The sequence below is a fragment of the Peromyscus leucopus genome, chromosome 3 (genome assembly GCF_004664715.2).
Source record: "Peromyscus leucopus breed LL Stock chromosome 3, UCI_PerLeu_2.1, whole genome shotgun sequence".
Lineage (NCBI taxonomy): Eukaryota > Metazoa > Chordata > Mammalia > Rodentia > Cricetidae > Peromyscus > Peromyscus leucopus.
In genome coordinates, this window is record NC_051065.1 from 101,512,060 (window position 1) to 101,530,418 (window position 18,359).

Below are 18,359 nucleotides of genomic sequence, written 5' to 3' on the forward strand. Positions count from 1 at the left end.
GGGGAGCCTGCCTTCCTTCCCCACTGTTTTCAGTTCCTCCATGTGGAGTGGGGCATATGATCAATTCCCCTTCTTCACTTACACTGGGTCCGTGTGTTTTGTCCTGCGGAAAAATCTAACTGAGAAATGAAGGATAAAGGTGGTTTCCTTTTTCAAATAATAGACCCCCTTGGTATTTAGTGGCTTTTCCCCTTTACATTTAATCCATTTATTTTGTGTGGGGTGGATGATCATGCCATGACACACATGTGGAGGTCAGAGGTTAACGTGTGGGAGTCAGTTCCTCCTTCCACCATATGGGAGCCAGGATCAAACTTAGACTGTCAGGCGTGGTGGTGATACTCTTTACCTGCTAAGCACGTTCCCCACTGAGCCGTATCCCTGGCCCTCTGGTGGTCAGTGTTGTCTCCTTCACAGACTCTAGAATCATCTTGGAAATGGGCCTCTGGGGAATTTTGATTTCAGTTGTTGAGGTGGAAAAATCTGCCCACTGTGGGTGGCATCCTTCTCTGACGAGGGTTGTGTGTGTACACAGAAAAAGAACTGAGCAGCCGCTCGCCTTCAATGCCCTGCTTCCTGCTCCTGCAATGAACAGCTGCTTCAGGCTCCTGCTGCCTTGACTCCCCAACCATGATGGACTGCACCTTGAACTTCAAGTTAAAATAAACCCTCTCTCCCATAAGTTATTTTTGTTAAGAGTAGTTTACTATAACAACAAGGCAAGAAATTAAGATAGGGGAGTGTAAAACAGTACCCCGTCCCTCATTCCCCAGTCAAAAGTTGGTGGACACACACCTTTAATCCCAACACTCAGAAGCAGAGGCAGCCAGATCTCTGTTGAGTTAGCGGCCAACTGGTCTACCTAGTGAGCTCCAGGCCAGCCAAGGCTACACAGGAAGACCTTGTCTCAAACTACAAAGAAAGAAAAAGTTGGTGAACCCTGTCACAATAGCAAACCCGCTGATTAAACTGTCATTCACAGCCCCTGGAGCTGAGGCCATGTCCCCACAAAGACTGCTACATTAGCAGAAAAATGTTAGGATATTGTTAGGTGCTGTGGTCTTTCCTGTGGCCTCCTTAGTAAAGTCAAACAGGACCCACTTCAGCCGAGCTCAAAGCAGGAGAAACTAGCCTACCTGGAGAGGCCCTTCTGCCTGGGGCCAGTAATCTAATATGGCTGAGAGATAATGAAGAGCCAGGTCTTAGCTTTAAACTAAAGTGAACTGAAGCAAAGAGAGAAGGCAGGAAACTCAGAGGGAGGGCAGTCGGGGCCTGCCTGCTCTTGACTCCTCTGGCCCTGCTGTGTCCTCTCCATGGAAACGTCCATTATAAGCAGTCTTTTGTGTGTGTTGAGGGGATGCAGCTTGAGTAGGAAGGGGCCAAGGAGCTAGGGGCCTGCACTGCCCCTTGGCAGAGGCCCTGGCTGGAGCCTTCCTTCCCAGCCTGGGCTCCTACAGTGAGTGGCGCAAGGGAGGCTGTTGCTAAGAGACAACTCCCATTCCCCCTCCCCACCACCATCAGGGATCCATTCTAGAATTACAACTTCCAATGAGGTCTCTGGCTTTGGGCAAACACTCTGGATAAAGAAGGCAAATTGATGGAAAGCCCTCCTGAGGACCAAAGCCAGTATATTGATAGAAAAGCCTGGAAAACAAGTTAGCGACCCCTAAGACTGTGCCCTCTCCATCCCCAAACAGGCTTCAGTCCTTCTCTCACCAACAGCCTCAGAGCACTAAGGATGGAGACGCAGTGTCAGAGCAGTGGGCCGGGGGAGGTCAGAGAATCTTTGTCGAAGGTGTAGGCTGTGGACTAGGTGTTTTTCCGCCCTTCCCCTCTCCAGCTGGGTAGTTATTTTGTTCTTTCAGCTATCCAGTTTTCTCTCCATCATTCTATTCTGCCCACAGACTGCAAGACCCTGAAGACCAGATTACTACTTAATCAGACATAGCACAATACTGTACGGGGCTGGACGTGTCTCAGGATGAGGGTGCGGGCTAGCTTCTTCTGGAGACAGGACAACTAGAGTCTAAGTTTGTGATGGATGACTGCATTGGGATGAACAGGAAAAACGTTCTGAATTATTCAACCGTTAAGTAGAAAGCCATGTGTGTTTAATAAACCGCTCTACTGTTCTGCCACTCTGCCCTAGGTCTTGGTTAGACTCCCAATTTTCTCTTAGAGAACTGTTTCCTGCCAACTCTTGAGTTGGTAGAGCTGACCTCAGCCCTGGCTCCAGAGAAGCACGTGTGGTCTTACTCTGTTGTCAGAGGCCTGGCCATCTGGAGAGAAATAAACGTTTCCCATTTCGGGTTAACACAGACAGCCCAGGACCTGTGTGTAGCTGGCAGGCTAGGAGCCTGGGGCTTCTGGTGGCCTTACCGTCTTTTCTGTGGGACAGAAGAAAAGGTCTTGTGATGTCACTTGAACCATGACACCCACATGTGCCCAAAGCTCTTGCTCAGCACACAGCTCGTGTTGACAACATGATGTCTGTGACTGTAGCTCCCATGAGCCGGAGCATGTGTGTGGAGAGCAGAGCATACCTTTCAGGAGTTGGTCCTTGCCTTTCCACTTTCTTTTCTAGTTTGTGTGCACATGGAAGCCCCACGCTAATGACGAGATCACCCTTGATCATCTCCCACCATATTCACTGAGGCAGGGTCTCTCAGTCCAACCCAGAGCTCACTGATATACCTAGTCTTGCTAGCCAGCCTGCACTGGGGAATCTCCTCTCTCTGCCTTCTGAGGCTGGAGTTACAGGCAGGCAACTGTGGCCACCTGGCATTTCTGTGGGAGACACAGACTTCAGTCCTCACATTTGTGTAGCCAGCACTTTAACCACGAAGCCGCCTATTTTAAGGCAGGTTTACTCCTTGTTTTGTGGCTGTAGAAGTCAGGCTAGCTGATCTGACAGTCTCTGGACAGGTCTCCTGTCTCCATCTCCCTCTCTGTGGTAAGAATGTTGAGATTACAGGTGTGTACGAAGACCTCCGGCTTTGACACGGCTTTTGGGATGAAACTCAGGTTCTCGGGCTTGCATGTACAGGGCTTTTACCCACTGAGCTCTCTCTCCAGCTTACATGTTTTGGTTTTGTTTGTTGCCAATGTCTAGTAATGAGACCTAAATCACGCCAGGCGGTGGTGGCACACGCCTTTAATCCCAGCACTCGGGAGGCAGATGCAGGCGGATCTCTGTGAGTTCGAGGCCAGCCTGGTCTACAGAGTAAGAGCCAGGACAGCCAGGGCTACATAGAGAAACCCTGTCTCGAAAAAAACCCAAAAGAAAAAGAGACCTAAATCAGTGGTTCTCAACCAGTGGGTCCAGACCCCCTGGTGATCAAACGACCCATTCACAGGGTTTGCCTAAGACCATCAGAAAACACAGATATTTACACTACAACTAATAACAGTAGCAAATTACAGTTATGAAGTAACAATGAAATATTTTATGGTGTGTGTGTGGGGGGTTCCCCATAACATGAGGAACTGTATTAAAGGGTTGCAGCATCAGGAAGGTTGAGAACCACTGCTCTAGTGTCAAAAACCTATTTGGAACTCCCACTCACTCCCAGCAGCCTGGTTTCCTTTAACGTTGCCCGCCCTCCTCCCAGCTACACCACCCGCCATCTTGGTTTTTCTCTCTTTGGGATGCTTTCAGCCCAGACATCCTTCCATGCTTTGTGCTCTTCCAGGCCAAGGCCTGCTCACACTGGTGCTGCTGGGCTAGCCTCTGGTCTCATAGCTCCCTTTCATCCTGTGTGAGGACATGGGCCCTCCCTTTCTTTTCCTTTTTTTTTCAAATGATTGTTTTTGTTATTTTTGAGGCGCGGTCTCGCTCTAGCCGAGGTTGGGCTGGCCCGCTCCTTGCGCTCTTCCCGCGTTACTGTCTAAAGTGCTGGGATTACAGGCATTTGCCTCCACACTCAGCTCCAGACCTGTCTTACGGTAGATGATTTCGGTTCAAAACTCTTTTCATGGCCCCCCACTGCCTACCCATCACAGCCAAATTCAGCTTCCTGTCTGGCCTCGGGGTGCTCTTGCAAGCTTGAAAGTGAAAACTGGCCTGGTTTCTTCACCTGAGTTTCTTTGATTGCAGAGCTCGGACACTTGCCCGCCATTTTCAGTCACCTGTGTCTCTTTAGTGTTGACTATACACTAAGCTATTTGGGGTGGGGCGGTTTTAAATTAAACTATGTTTATTTACCTATTGTGTGTGTGTGTAAGCTGGAAGGGGTGCATATCGGCCTCAACACTCATGGAGATCAGAGGACAACCTGTGGGAGAAGGTTCTCACCTTCCTTCCATGTGGGTTCTGGGGACTGAACCTGGTCTGCCAGGGTTAGCAGCAAGTGCTATGGCCTACTGAGCTATCTCGATGGAGACAGGGTCTCACCATAGAACCCAGGCTTGGCCTCAAACAAGCACAGTCCTCTTGCTTCAGCCTTACAAGTGCTGAGATTACAGCACTGTCCGTCACGCTCAGCCCAATTTTGCTCATTTTTACATTGAACATTCATATTTCCTTATTGATCTGCAAAGGCTTTTTAGAATATTGACCTCTTGTCCATTATGCACTACAAATATTTTTCTCAAGTATGTTGATTGGCTTTTACTTTATTTTTATTGATATGTTGAAAGTATACCTCAGTAAAATTAGAATGATTTCTGACTTTCTTGTTATGCTTGGCTGTCTGTTCCCACCAAAGGCTAGAACCAATTATGCGTGGGTTCTTTTAGTACTCAGGAGTTAAATTTTTATGTGCATGAGTGTGTTGTCTGCATTTATGTCTCTGCACTACTATGTGCCTGGTGCCTACAGAGGCCAGAAGAGGGTGTTAGATTCTCCTAGAACTGGAAACAGATGGGGGCCATCATGTGGGTACTGGCATTTAAACCTAGGTCCTCTGGAAGAACAGTAGGTGCTCTTAATTACTAAACCATCTTGCTAGTCCCCATAATATATTTTAAATAAAGGTTTTATATTATTATTATTATTTGGTTTTTCGAGACAGAGTTTCTCTGTGTAACAGCCCTGGCTGTCCTGGAACTCACAGAGATCCGCCTGTCTCTGCCTCTCGAGTGCTGGGATTAAAGGCATGGGCCACCACCAGGTTTACACAAGGGTTTTAACCAAATAACCCTGCCACCACATCTGACAAAAACTGGGAACTGTGCAAACACATCAGGCTGTCCCTTTCACATTTAGATTCTGTCTCCCATAAAAAAGATGTATTTCATTTTAACTTAGGTGTTTGTGTCTGTGTGTAGGAATAAGCATGAGAGTGTAGGTGTCCGGGAGACCAGGAGAGAGAGGCAGATCCTCTGGAGCTGGAGTTAAAGGTGGTGGTTATGAGCTGCCCAACATGGGACTGGGGATCAGACTCTGATCCTCTGGAAGGTCAGCAAGCACTCTTAACTGATGAGCCATCTCTGCACCCACTTCTCTGCTCTTTGGAGATAGGGTTTCACGTAGCCAAGGCTGGCCTTCAATTCCTGACCTCCCTGCCTCCGTCTCCAAAATGCTAATCTGACCGGACTTCTGTGCCACACCTGACTTAACTGGCTAACCTTCCTTCTTTCATTTTAAACAAATATTTGGTAATTGATGCTGGCGAATAGCTCAGCTGGTAAAGCACACGTCTCACATACACAAGCACCGGATTCAATTCCCAGCACCACATGAAAAATCTAAAGCCATTAAATGCTTAGTAATTGTGCCAGTATCACTGTCCTCTAAGTATACTGAAATCTAAAGACTGGCCAATAGAAGTCAATTCAAAAAATGGCTTTCTAGAAAACATCAATGATAGATAGACAGACAGATAGGACAAGAATACATATATAACACTATTAACGAGAGGAGGGATGTGACTTGCATGCAGATAATTTTTTTCAATTATGGAAATACTACTAGGTATAACTCTTGGCTCAAAATCTTGAAAATCTGAATGAGCTGAATGCTTTTCTAGAAAAATATAAAACCTCAAACTGACTGGATAAGAAACAGAAAACCTTAAACAGGCATGGTGGTACATGCCTGTATCGCAGCACTCAGGAGGCAGAGGTAGGAGGATCTCTGTGAGTTCAAGGCCAGCCTGTTCTACAGAGCAAATTCCAGAACAGCCAGGGCTACACAGAGAAACCCTGTCTCCCAAAACAAGAAAAAAGGAGAAAAGAAAAAGAAACAGAAGACCTGAATAGATTAGCTATCACAGGCCAGACAGACAAAGCGGGGAAATGTGAAGAAGTTTCCTCTGAAATTGAAACATTCTATCCTGGGGGGAGGCTTTAAGTTGGAAGGCGAAAAACTCAAAATAGCTGCAGCAAGTCCTGAAACTGACCAGATTCATTAGGCCCCTCCCTCTCTCCCAGAATAAACAAGAAACCCGCTGAGTCACTCTCCGACAAGCCAGGCTGAAAGACCTGGAGACCCCACCAGCTGCCTGCCAGAAGCAGAAACCAGCGGAGCTGAGCCTGGAAGGGGTTTAGACCGACTGAGTCACTTGGAAAAGACACTCTCCAGCCTGTGGAGCTAGCTGCCTGCAGGCTGTGTAGCCCCGGCTTTGCGAGCTGTCACTCATGCTGGGGTGGGCTTTGGTGATACAGCTGTCGGAGTCATTTTTGCTCCTGTAAGTGACCCCTCGCCCATATTCGTATTAGTAAACCCCTCACCCATATTCTGTAAGTAACCCCAATAAAACTCATTGGTTCACCAAGTTGGACTTGGGTGGCATCCATACTTTGATCTGTTGCTGGATAGTGTCTCCCCGAGAAAAGTTTGTCACACACGGTGGGCCTGGAGATTCCAAGTTCACAGATCCAGCTGGTGGGGAGCAAGGCTGTTCTGACCTGCAAAGGGCAGCAGCCTCCTAAGCGCGCTTCCAACTCTCTCCCTGTCCCCTCCCCACTCTTGAAGAACATTTTTTTTTTCAGCCTTCGTAGCACCCTACTAGCCAGGCTCCAAGAAATCAAGGAGAGGGCAAAACCTGGGCGTGGCAGGCCTGTGGGTGAGCACCTAGTGGGTGAGAAGAGGGGCTACTCATATCCCAGTAGCTCTTTACCCCAGCAGACACCCCGAAGCTGCCCTCCACCTACTGCACCCGAGACATGGCTGTGAACTGTTCTTGAGAATATTCCTGTCTAGACTTTGCACACCTCCGCATGAGTGTGAAGCTTTCTCTGAATGCAAGCAAGAAGGCGATGGGGGTTGGGAGGATGGCTCAGCGGTTAAGCGCTAGCCGGGCAAGTGTGAAGACCAGAGTTCAGATCCCCAGAAACCCCCATAAATGCCTGGCGGGCATGGCTGCCTGCCTGCCTGTGATTCCAGCATCAGAAGGCAGACACACGGTTCCCCAGAGCAAGTTAGGTTTCAAGACCAGACATCAGACTGCTCCAGGTTTGAGGAAGTCTGCCTCAGCTTCTAAGGTGAACGAGTGATGGGGATGACTCTTAACATCAACCAACTCCGGACCAGTGCATGTGGGCATACGCACACATACCCGAGTGACACACATACAAAAATATACACACACAGGAAAAAAGGGGGAAAAGGTGATGGAAGGTAGTGTGGGATGAGAAAAGAAAAAAATGACAATGTGACTTTCATCATCTATGTAGATTCCAGCCTCTACTCTGTACTCTGAGCACCGGGGGCAGACTAGTCAGATCCTCATTTGTGCTCTGGTTCTCCCAACCTAACAACTACCACAGCCCCGAGAACTGCCCCCCACCCCGTTTCTGCCTGGCTCTATCCCTTGCCACACTGCTTCTCTCATCCAAAACGCCAATCTCAGGGTGCCTTTCTTTCCAAGCCCAACTTAAGGTTTTCTTTGGCTAGGATTCTGCAGGCTGAACTCACTGGAGGGATTTTACTCATTTATTATGTATTTATTACATTTAGGCCCATCTGAGCGGAGTGTCTCCAGTCAGTCTCACCTGTGGCTGCTGCGGAAAGAAGCAGAGGCCGTCTCACTCTGTGGCGTCTGCTGCCGAGTCCTGCAGTAGACATTATTATTATTTCAACTGCTCACTATGTGGTCATGGCAGCATCTCCGCTTGTCTTTGTTGAGCTGCCCCTTTACACTCCATATGCCTAGGAAGTGGAGACATGACCTAGTCCTACTTCCTTGGTTATAATGACTGACCCAGGGATGAGTATGTACATTCCTCAAACTGAGCCACTACAGTCCTTCATTGGGAAATGGGGGGAGGGGTCCCCCTTTCCTTTTGTGATCACATGCTAGGATGAAGCACTCTGGGAAACTGTGCACTCTCCACTGAAGCATGGATGAGAAGAAGGACATCAGAGGCCAGACTGCCTGACCACACCGAGAAAGTCCATGCACGGAAGGAAAAACATGCAAACACCCAGTGAGGTGGAGCCAGGAGCTGGAGAGTCAGCCCCACTTTCCTGAGAACCTGGATGCAGTTATGCCAAAAGCCCATTCATCTACCCTCCTCATAGTTACAGGAAGTGTGAAGATATTTTATTGTTAAAAATAAAACTGGGGGCTGGTGAGATGCACAGCAGATAAAGGTTCTTGTCACCAAGCCTGGTAACCCGAGTTTGACCCCCAGGACCCACATATGGAACTGTCCTCTGACCGCTCTCTTCTACGGCCGTAGAACATGTATGTATGCACACACAACACACACAAGATAATGTAATTTAAAAACTAAATAACATTGCGTTTGCCACTTGTAATAAAACTCTCTTCTCTAAGCCGGGCGGTGGTGGAGCACACCTTTAATCCCAGTACTCGGGAGGCAGAGGCAGGAGGATCTCTGTGAGTTCGAGGCCAGCCTGGGCTACTGATTGAGTTCCAGGAAAGGCTCCAAAACTACAGAGAAACCCTGTCTCGAAAACCCAAACCAAACCAAACCAAAAAAAAAAAAAAAAAAAAAAAAAAAAACCAAAAAACAAAACAACAACAACAAAAAAAACCCCATCCCTCTTCTCACCTAATCAATCAGTCTGTACTTCTTTTTTTTTTTTTTAAAGATTTATTTATTTATTATGTATATATACAGAGGAGGGCGCCAGATCTCATTACAGATGGTTGTGAGCCACCACCATGTGGTTGCTGGGAATTGAACTCAGGACCTCTGGAAGGGCAGTCGGTGCTCTTAACCTCTGAGCCATCTCTCCAGCCCCAGTCTGCACTTCTTACCTAAGCTGTAGCTAAACATGAATTCATTCTGTGTCCACTTACTGAGTACCTGTTCAGTGCCATGCACTACACGGGTGTTGTGCTAGGCATATGCAGGTCACACAGATAAACAAGATCCAGTCTTTTCCTCCAAGTAGCTGGTGACGTCCTGAGGCAAACTTGGGTAGAAGATAGTATGTCAAAACAGTATGGGAGATGAACAGAAACCTCTGTGATTAAGAGCACACACTGCTCTTACAGAGGACCTAAATTCAATCCCCAGGACCCACTTCAGGCAGCTCATAACCACATCTAACTGTGGCTCCAGGGCCTCTGATGATCTCTTCTGACCTGAAGGCAAATGTAAACCCCACATCCACATAATTAAAAGAGTTGGGTACGGTGCCACAAGCCTTTAATCCTGGCATTTGGGAGGTAGAGGCAGGTGGATCTCTGTGAGTTCAAAAATCAGCCTGTTTTACATAGAAAGGTCCAGGCCAGCCAGGGCTACAGAGTGAGACCCTGTCTCAAAACAGAACCAAACAAAAGCCAAAAAGCAAACAAACAAACAAACAAAAACAGAAAAACAAAAACAAAAAAACGGGGGCAGGGGCTGAAGGGACAGCTCAGTAGTTAAGAGCACTTGTTGCTCTTCCAAAGGACCTGAGTTTGGTTCCCAGTATCCACACGGAGGCTCACAACTGTCTGTAACTCCAGTTCTGAGGAGTCTGAAGCTTGCTTTTGGCCTCCACAGACACATGTAGTGCATACATACAGACATACGTGCAGGCAAAACATGCATGTACTTAGGAATAATTGTAGTACAAAACAAACACAAAGCTATTTGGACCTACTTTGCAGTATGTAGCCTGAAATACATTATTGGGGATAGTAAGATCATTCAGTGGGTAAAGGTACGTGCTACAATCCTGATAACTGGGGTCCTCATGGTGGAAAGAGAAAATGGACTCCCACAAGTTGTCCATATGCACATCCAATTGCATGCGACTACACACAAATGAGTGCAATTAAAAAAATTAAATACATTACTGACCAGATGTAGTGTCAATGCCTGTAAACCCAGCAGTTTCAAGGCAGAGGCAGGATTATGAGTTTAAAGTCATTTACAGCTACGTAGCAAGTTTGAGGCCAGCCAAAGCTACATAAAAACATGTCTCAAAATTTTATTTAACTTAAGCATTAAAAAAAAAAATTAGGCTTAAATTGGGTGGTAGTGGTGAATGCTTTTAATCCTGTCACTTGGGAGGCAGAGGCAGGTGGATCTCTGAGTTCAAGGCCAGCCTGGTCTACAGGGCAAGTTTCAGGACAGCCAGGGCTACACAGAGAAACCCTGTCTCGAAAAACAAACAAACAAACAAACAAACAAAAAAGAAAAAACAACCGAACAAAAAGTTAGGCTTACCTATTTATATTTTATGTGTATGAGTGTTTTGCCTGAATATGTATCAGTGCACCAAGTGTGTGCGGTATCCTTGGAGGGCAGAAAAGAGCATCAGACCCCCTGGAACTACAGTTGTGATGGTTGTGAGCCACCAAGTGGGTGGGTTGTCTGCAAGAGCAACAAGCACTCTTAACCATTTAGTCATCTCTCCAGCCCCAAATGGACACATTAAAAAAAATAATACTGGAAAAGCAAGCCCAGGGTGGCAAATAGAGAAAGAAGAGACAAAGGAGAGAGAAGAGCCAAGGACTTCTCGGGAACCAACAGCAGAAACAGGAGTTCCGGCCGGAAACTTGGGGAGGTGCGGATGTGATCTGGAAGGAGTGGGCAAGCTCACACTGGCCTGGAGCTGAGGAAGGCCCGCTGGGGACTGCTAAGATGGCTGCTTTAATGCGCCTGGCTGCTGTGGGCATGGCACCGAGTGGACAGGAGTTCCCTGCGCCGGGAAGGAAGCAGTGTGGGAGAATCCGGGAGCATTTTTTTTAAGATTAGAGAGAATGAACATCTTAGAGATAACCCACTTCCATAGGTCAGAGATACAAATAAGGTCTTGGGCCTGAAACCATGCTAAGAGGTCCTTCCTTTCTCCTTCCCTCTTCTTCTTTTTTCCTTTAAACTCAAAATGAATGAAAAGGGATCATAGAGAATGAAATGGGTTCTATCTCAGTGTTGACAGCCCAAAGCTTAAAGTGGCTAAGACTAACCTCACAATACCAATGTCCACACTCTAAAACTTGCCTTTCCTACAATTCTCAACCGACAGCTGCGGTATCTGCTCAGCACCCTGGACAGCGACTCGCCTCCGGCCTCTCTCTTCCGTCTCCACCCTGGGCCCACACTGTCTGCTATGGTTGACTTCCTTTTCCTATAGGCGCGGCTGCTGTGCAGACCTCGCTCCTCATCTGTGTGGACTCTAACTCACTCCTCTGACAATCCTCATGACTTCTGAAGCCTTTTGCAAGCATCTACCCCGTCATGTATGTCACTTATAACGTAAAACAGGGGCTGTGGAGAAGGGCTGGCTTCAGGAGCACGAAGCCCTGAATTCAGATCCTCTCACAAAAAGTTCAGTGTGGCAGTGTGCATCTATAATGCCAGAACTGGAAGGCGGAGACAAAAGGATCGCTGTAAATCAATGGCCATCCAGCTTAGCCAACTAGTGAGTGCTAGGTTCAATAAGAGACCCTGTTTGCTTAAAAAAAAAAAGCAGCGGGGGAATGGAGGAGGGTCTCAGACTTGCTGTGTAGCTGAGGACGATCTTGAGTTTCTGATCCTCCTGCTTCCACCTCCTGAAGGCTAGGATAGTTCTAGCAATCAAATACAGGGCCTGGTGCATGCTAGGCAAGCATCAACAAAGAGATCCCCAGCCCAGCCACTCAGAAGCGAAGTACACCTGCCATACTTGTCGTCAAGGGTGGCTCATGCTGACCAGCCCTCGGCTTTGCCAGCACCAGCTTTTGTCTCTGCTCCTGTTCCACATAAACCGTCAGTGAGCCCCATGAGGGTTCTGCTCCACTGGAAAGCACTGGGCCCTGTCACATCCTCGGGTCTAGCCCCATGCTGGTCTCCCTTCTTAGAACTCTGTTCTCCAACTGGTGAGTTTTGTAGACCCAGCTCAAATGCCACCTTTTCCACCCTGACAACCTCCTCCACCTCAATCCCCGTCACAGCACAAATCCTTCCTTACTATAAACTCCCAAGACAGCAGGTCCCACAGCTGGGGGTCACTGACCTGCACATACATCGGGTCCCTCATTACTTACATTCTACAGGCAGAGACACTACAAATGACCATCTTCACAGAGTATACACTAGTACACTGTTAGAGGAATTACCAGATCATAGATAAATTAGATTTCATGCAGCCAAAGCAATTTTCTAAAATGAATTTTTAGAAAGATGTATTTTTTAGGTGTGTTTTGCCTGCACGTATGGGCATTTCTGATCAGAAGAGGGCACTGAATCTCTTGGGACTGGAGTTTCAAACAGTTATGAGTCATCATATGGGTGCTGGGAACCAAACTCAGGTCCTCTGCAAGAGTAACTAGTGCTCTCAACTGCCGAGCCGTCTCTCCGTTGCTCAACCAAAGCAATTTTTGACACTCCCCATCATGCAACTAGATAAACTGGTTAAATCAACCCAAGCATGAACTTGTAAAGCATGGTGGCTCCCTCGTCACTTACTAGGAGGTCCGAGCTCACTGTCTTCTCATTCCCATGGTTTGCTCTAGTTGAGCTGAGGTTTTAGGATCACCTGCTTTACTCTATATGCCATGTGCCCAATGCAAGATGCCAGTCAAGCCCAAGGCCCACAGGTGCCCGCAGTTTAAGAAAACAGTGAACCTGTGTCTACCTACTCATTATTTCTGGGACATTATCGTGCTTCGATTCTGGAATGAGGAAGCGAAGGCTCAGATTGCCCGTGGCCAATAAAGACTTGTAACAAATTGGTGCCACGTGAGAACCTCTGATGAATCAAGTCTTCTAGTGTTGCCCTTATGTGGTGCTCTCCCACACTGATTCATGGCATGGCCAGATGGACATCAGCAAGCTTCGTGCAAGCAGAAGTCAGATACGCCGTTGTACATCAGGACTTGTCATCTTGGAATGCTCCCTCTTAGCGAGCCCTGGGATCCAGCTGCTAGATCCCCGCTGTCTAGAATTATCGGAGGCTACTGTGGAAGGAGGCCTTGGGGGCTGAGAGGCCACCTTAACAGGCTGTGTATGTGATTCCAGGTGACATCCCCAGGCCCCATAGCCACAGCCGCAGGCGAGACATAGACCAAATAGTGTCACTGTTAGTGGTGACCTGACTGGAATCCTAAATAACTGATTGATAGGCAGGTTGCAACTTTAAGCCTAATGGTAGATCATTTGCCTAGTATGTGCAAGGTCTGGAGTTCAGTTCTCAGCACTGAAATAAGTAAACAAACAAACAAATAATTGCTATTCCAAGTTTCCAAAGTCTGGGGGTGTTTGTCACATAGTAGTGAGTAACAAAAGCAGTGACAAGCAAGGATTTGAACACAGCACTTCCTGACCGACGCGTGGTCTCTGCTACCTTCCTTCCGGCTGAGAGTGGGATGTTCATACCAGTCCTGAGATGTTCTCAGGAGGAAGGAAGGTCTAGGGAAACACAGAGGCAAGATAACCACTACGTTTTGACGACCTTCACCACCCCTTACAAATACTCCCTCCCTAAAAGGTAGGCATGCCTAAGTGTAGGAACAAATGTGTACACTTCACGGCTCTCTGTCCCACCAGCTGTGTCCAGATCAGGCAAAATTGAAAAGCTAGCCTAGTTTGTTGTTTTTTTTGGGTGACTCCCCCATATGGCCCCCAACTTCCTGCCTGACCTACCCAGGACATCCTCTCACCCTCCCACTTGGCCTTCGGAGCCCAGGAGCACTTCCCTCCTCCTCCTCCTCCTCCTCCTTCTCCTCCTCCTCCTCCTCCTCCCATGTAAAACCCACATACAGGAAAGAAGCAGAGAAGCTGGAAAACACACAAACGAGGGAGGAAGGTTTGGGTGTTGTTAGATGGACCTAGAAGCCCAAAGAGCTCGAAACTAGGTGTTTTCAGGAGGCCTCTGCCAGCAGGTGGAGGCATTCTGAGGATGAAGAGGCTGCTGGAGGTGTCCACATTATACCCCCATTATGCCCCAGTGGGTGGAGAATAAAAGGAATGCCCTGCCTGTCTAAAGCCTTCCAACCCTCCAAGAAGCCCAGGCCTCGGCTCTGCAGCTACAACCCCAAACTGGGTGCCTGCAGAAGGGCTCCCCAGCCTGGTAAAGACCTACAGGAGTCAATACAGCCGCCCTGCCACACTGCCTTCTGTTCTAAGCACCCCCTCTCGTGGTCCTGCAAACATGCACACGCCTCCCAAGGTCACACACATACACAAGCTCCAGCACCTGGATCCCACACCCGGAAAACCGTATGAGCCCCTCACCGCAGGCTCAACCAAAGGGAGGGGATAGGCCTCACTCGGTTCTCTAGGCAGACTGTAGACAGTGCACACAGTATCTATCTATCACACATGCAAGGCGATGGAGTGGAGCCCACACCTCCGGAGATACTGTGGGCACAGTCACCCGCACAGGCACTGGGGTGTGGGGAGGCAGAAACCTGCGTGCACACATATGAACACCTCCAGACGATCACACGTGCACATCGGCACGCACCGACAACGGTACAGGTGCCCCGCCAGGCCTCGGGACCAAGACCCTCCCCCATGCCATCACCAGCAGGTGGAGAGGGCTGGGGTTTCAGGGCACTCCCCCTTCTCCCTCTCCAAAGTCCAGAGTCCCCAGTGGGTTTTTTTTCTGGAGGCCGCCCCCGCCCCACAACAAGGCTAGGGCAGCGACAGGCGGGAGGGGGGAGGGGAAGCCTGGTCTCAAACCCGTTCTGATTTTAATTTCTTAAATTAACCCCTTGGCTGCCTGAAGCCTGGCCTGCCCAGAATCCCTCCCAGTTCTAGCGGCCTCGCGGCCTCAGGAGGGCAGCAGGATTGAAGGCATGGAAGGAGGGTGCCGCGGCTGAGGTCCTCCCCGCCTAGCCTCTCCAGGAGCAGTCCCGCAGCGCGCCCCAGACTTGCCCTTACCTCCTCCAGTCCGCGGCAAGGCAAGGCACCGCGGCCCTGGGCTGGGGGCGCAGAGGCACAGACCCCGCGTGCCCGGTCCAGATGCAGGGCCGCCACCGGGCCTCGGATCTCGGTCCCCACTGCAGCCTAGGCTGGCCGCCGCCGCCTCCCAGGTGGGGCGGGGGCGGCCGAGTCCCCCAGCCCCGCGCGGCGGGAGGGGTTCGCGATGCGATCACGGGCGGGGTACGCAGGGAGGAGGGGAAGAGAGGAGGGGGCGCTCGGCCCGGGCGCAGCCAGGAGACAGGGAGGGAGGCGGCAGGGAGGTGGGGCGGAGCCGGCCCCTCCTCCGGGGCGGGCTCTCCAGCAAGCGGGGAGCGGCAGATGCAGCCAGGAGCGGCTGCGCCGGGACCCCACGTTTTCCGCAGAAGCTGGTGGCTCGGGTGGGGGATGGGTGCCGCCGGGGCGGGGGCGGGGGTGCAGCCTTCCCTCCAAGGACCACCACTCAGGCATTCCTGTGCCTCGGAGCTTCCAGCTATGGCCTCTGCTGCCCACCTTTCATCAGGGCCTATCCACTCTAACCCACCCCCACAGGCTTGGCCTGCACCCAGTGGGGAGCCCATCTTGGATGGGTGGTTCTGAGGACCGGGGAAAAAAAAAAAAAAAAAAGGCTGGCACGGGCGCTACGACACACACCACAGTTCTTCAGCGGCCTTTTGGGCTCTGAGCCCAAGTACTGGCCGTGTGCCCACGTGCGGGTTGTGCACTCGTTGACCTCAGGCCGGAGGTGTGGTCTTTGGGAAGATTTGGCTGCAGCTGGGCCACACTGTGTTGTGTTACCTCCATCCTCTTGTGGACCTACAAACGGAAAGAAGCAGGGAATATGCACTGCTTTGCTCCAGACAAACCCACCGCTTCCAGGATGCTCAACCCTGAAACATCCAGAAGGCCCCTCACCCTTGGCTTCAAGCCTACCTAGCTGCTGGGGTAGGCACACTCCATGCTGTAAATTGTTCTGTGCTAGAGGAAGTCCTCAGGGCTGAAGTTGAGCTGGAAAAGGAAAAAACAAAACAACCCCCACCCCACTCACCCTTGGGCAAGGCCAGGACTAAACTGAGCTTTGGATGAGGAAAAGGGAGATGGTTCTTCTAACACGCAGTGGTGTCCCAGCTGGGCTGCACCAGGGCCTGTAGCAGAGCAAAATGCCCGACATAGCTTCGAGACTCTCCAGTAAATTGGAGGCTTTGGATGACTACCACTGATCCCATCCCACTCCTGAGAGGGCAGAGGCCCCAGGGACGTGGAGTACCAGGGAGGGGTCTGTAGTACCTGTCAGGTGATTTAGGGGGAAGGATAAATCTAACAAGAAGCTCTGATGTCTTTCCACCTTCAGGAAGTCTTAGGGTGATAAGGGAAATCACTTCTTCTAAGACTTAAATAAGTTCCTGTCAATCATGAACCCGGCATCATCATCATGCTAATCATCTTCATACACATCATTCACTTTCCAATAGAGTGACCAAGCAGAAACTGTTCTTTGTATTTATGTACATTGATGTTTGTCTGCGTGTCTGTCTGTACGCAGGTATTAGGTCCCCTGGAACTGGAGTTACAGACAGTTGTGAGCTGCCATGTGGTTGCTGGGAATTGAACCCTGGTCCTCTGGAAGAGCAGCCAGTGCTCTTAACCTCTGAGCCATCTCTCCAACCCCAGAAACTATTTTTATCCCCACTGTGATGGTTCATCCTCTGTCAACTTGACTGAGTTTGTAACCACCTATGGGTCTGTCTGAAAGGGGGTTTAGAGAGAAGTTTAATTGAGAAGACCCTCCCTGTGCACAGCACGGTCTCATGCCCTGAGGCCCCAAACTGAATAAAAAGGAGGAAGTGAGTTAAACACCAGCACTCACTGCTGTCTCCTTCTCACTGGGGCCACAATGTGAGCAGCTGCCAAATACTCCCACTGCCGTGCTTTCCTGGACATGCTGGACGGTGTCCTATCAAACGGGGAGGCAAGATAAGTCCTTCCTGCCAAGTTGCTCATATCATGGTTTTTGTCACAGAAATGATAAAATGCACCCACTTCTGCAGGAGAGGCTAAAGTTCAGAGGTCAATGAATGGCAGGGCCAGAACTGGAATGCAAAATACTCAGTTCATCCTCTGGTCAAACCATGCACCCTCATGCCATCTCTCTGCTCCAGTGAAGTTCCCGAACCTGCTATCTCCAAATGCAGACTGGATTCTTTCACCTGTTTTCATAGCGAGCCCAAAGTATCTCTATACCGTCCTGGCTCCACCTTTGTTATGATATTGCCCTTGTGATGACTATACAAAAACAATTTACAGCAAGGAGTGTGCTTGTATGTGTTTTGTGTATGTGTACACATGGATTTGTATGGATACACCAGTGGCTGTGCAAGTATATAGAGATGCACATGTGTATGGTTATGTATGCATGTGGATGTACATGTGTGTATGTGAAGGTGGGTGTGCTGTCCCTATGCACGTAAGTACACACATGAATTCCAACATGTGCACACATATATGCATGTGCGCATGTGTGACCATGCTATATTTCACAGACAACAGTTCCTGCTTGGTTGTTATGGGAACCACTGTTCTAAAAATGTGAATCTCACTCCATGTGGGCCAGAGAAACCAAAAGAACGAGTGCTCAGTGACAAACCCATCTAGGGCTCCCAAGGCTAAGGCAGGGAATCATGAATTACGAATCAGGCAGTCCCATCTGATGAGAAGTACAGTACAGCCCACTCCCAGGACCCCATGTTGTGCCAGGGCCTCCATCCTGCCCCTTTTCATCTCCCCATCTTTCCCAGCTTCATGCTCTCTGGCTACCTTCCTTCTCTCTTCCTCTTCTGTGAACTAGTCAGAACAGTGATTCAATCTTTAAGTGGACTGGGTCGACTTGGTGAGCTGGAGGTTGTGTGGATCAACCATCTACCTCAGAGGGAGCTCAAAGGTGGGAACATTTGGGTATTAGATAGGAAAGGAAGAGGATAAAGAGGTGATGGAGGGGCCGGGCAGTGGTGGCGCATGCCTTTAATCCTCAGCACTCTGGTGGCAGAGCCAGGTGGATCTCTGTGAGTTTGAGGCCAGCCTGGTCTACAGAGCAAGATCCAGGACAGGCACCAAAACTACATAAAGAAACC

At 49.4% G+C, this 18,359-nt stretch overlaps 1 protein-coding gene across 1 annotated transcript in view; it reads right to left on the reverse strand.

The window, feature by feature from the left end:
• The window catches only part of Fbxo41 (F-box protein 41), a 30,524-nt gene extending 15,003 nt beyond the window's left edge, over positions 1 to 15,521 (reverse strand). Inside the window, exon 1 of the mRNA XM_028860197.2 lies at positions 15,214 to 15,521. The gene's annotated coding sequence lies outside the window, so the exon portion shown is untranslated. The remainder of the gene's footprint in view (positions 1 to 15,213) is intronic.
• Positions 15,522 to 18,359: the final 2,838 nt, after the last annotated feature.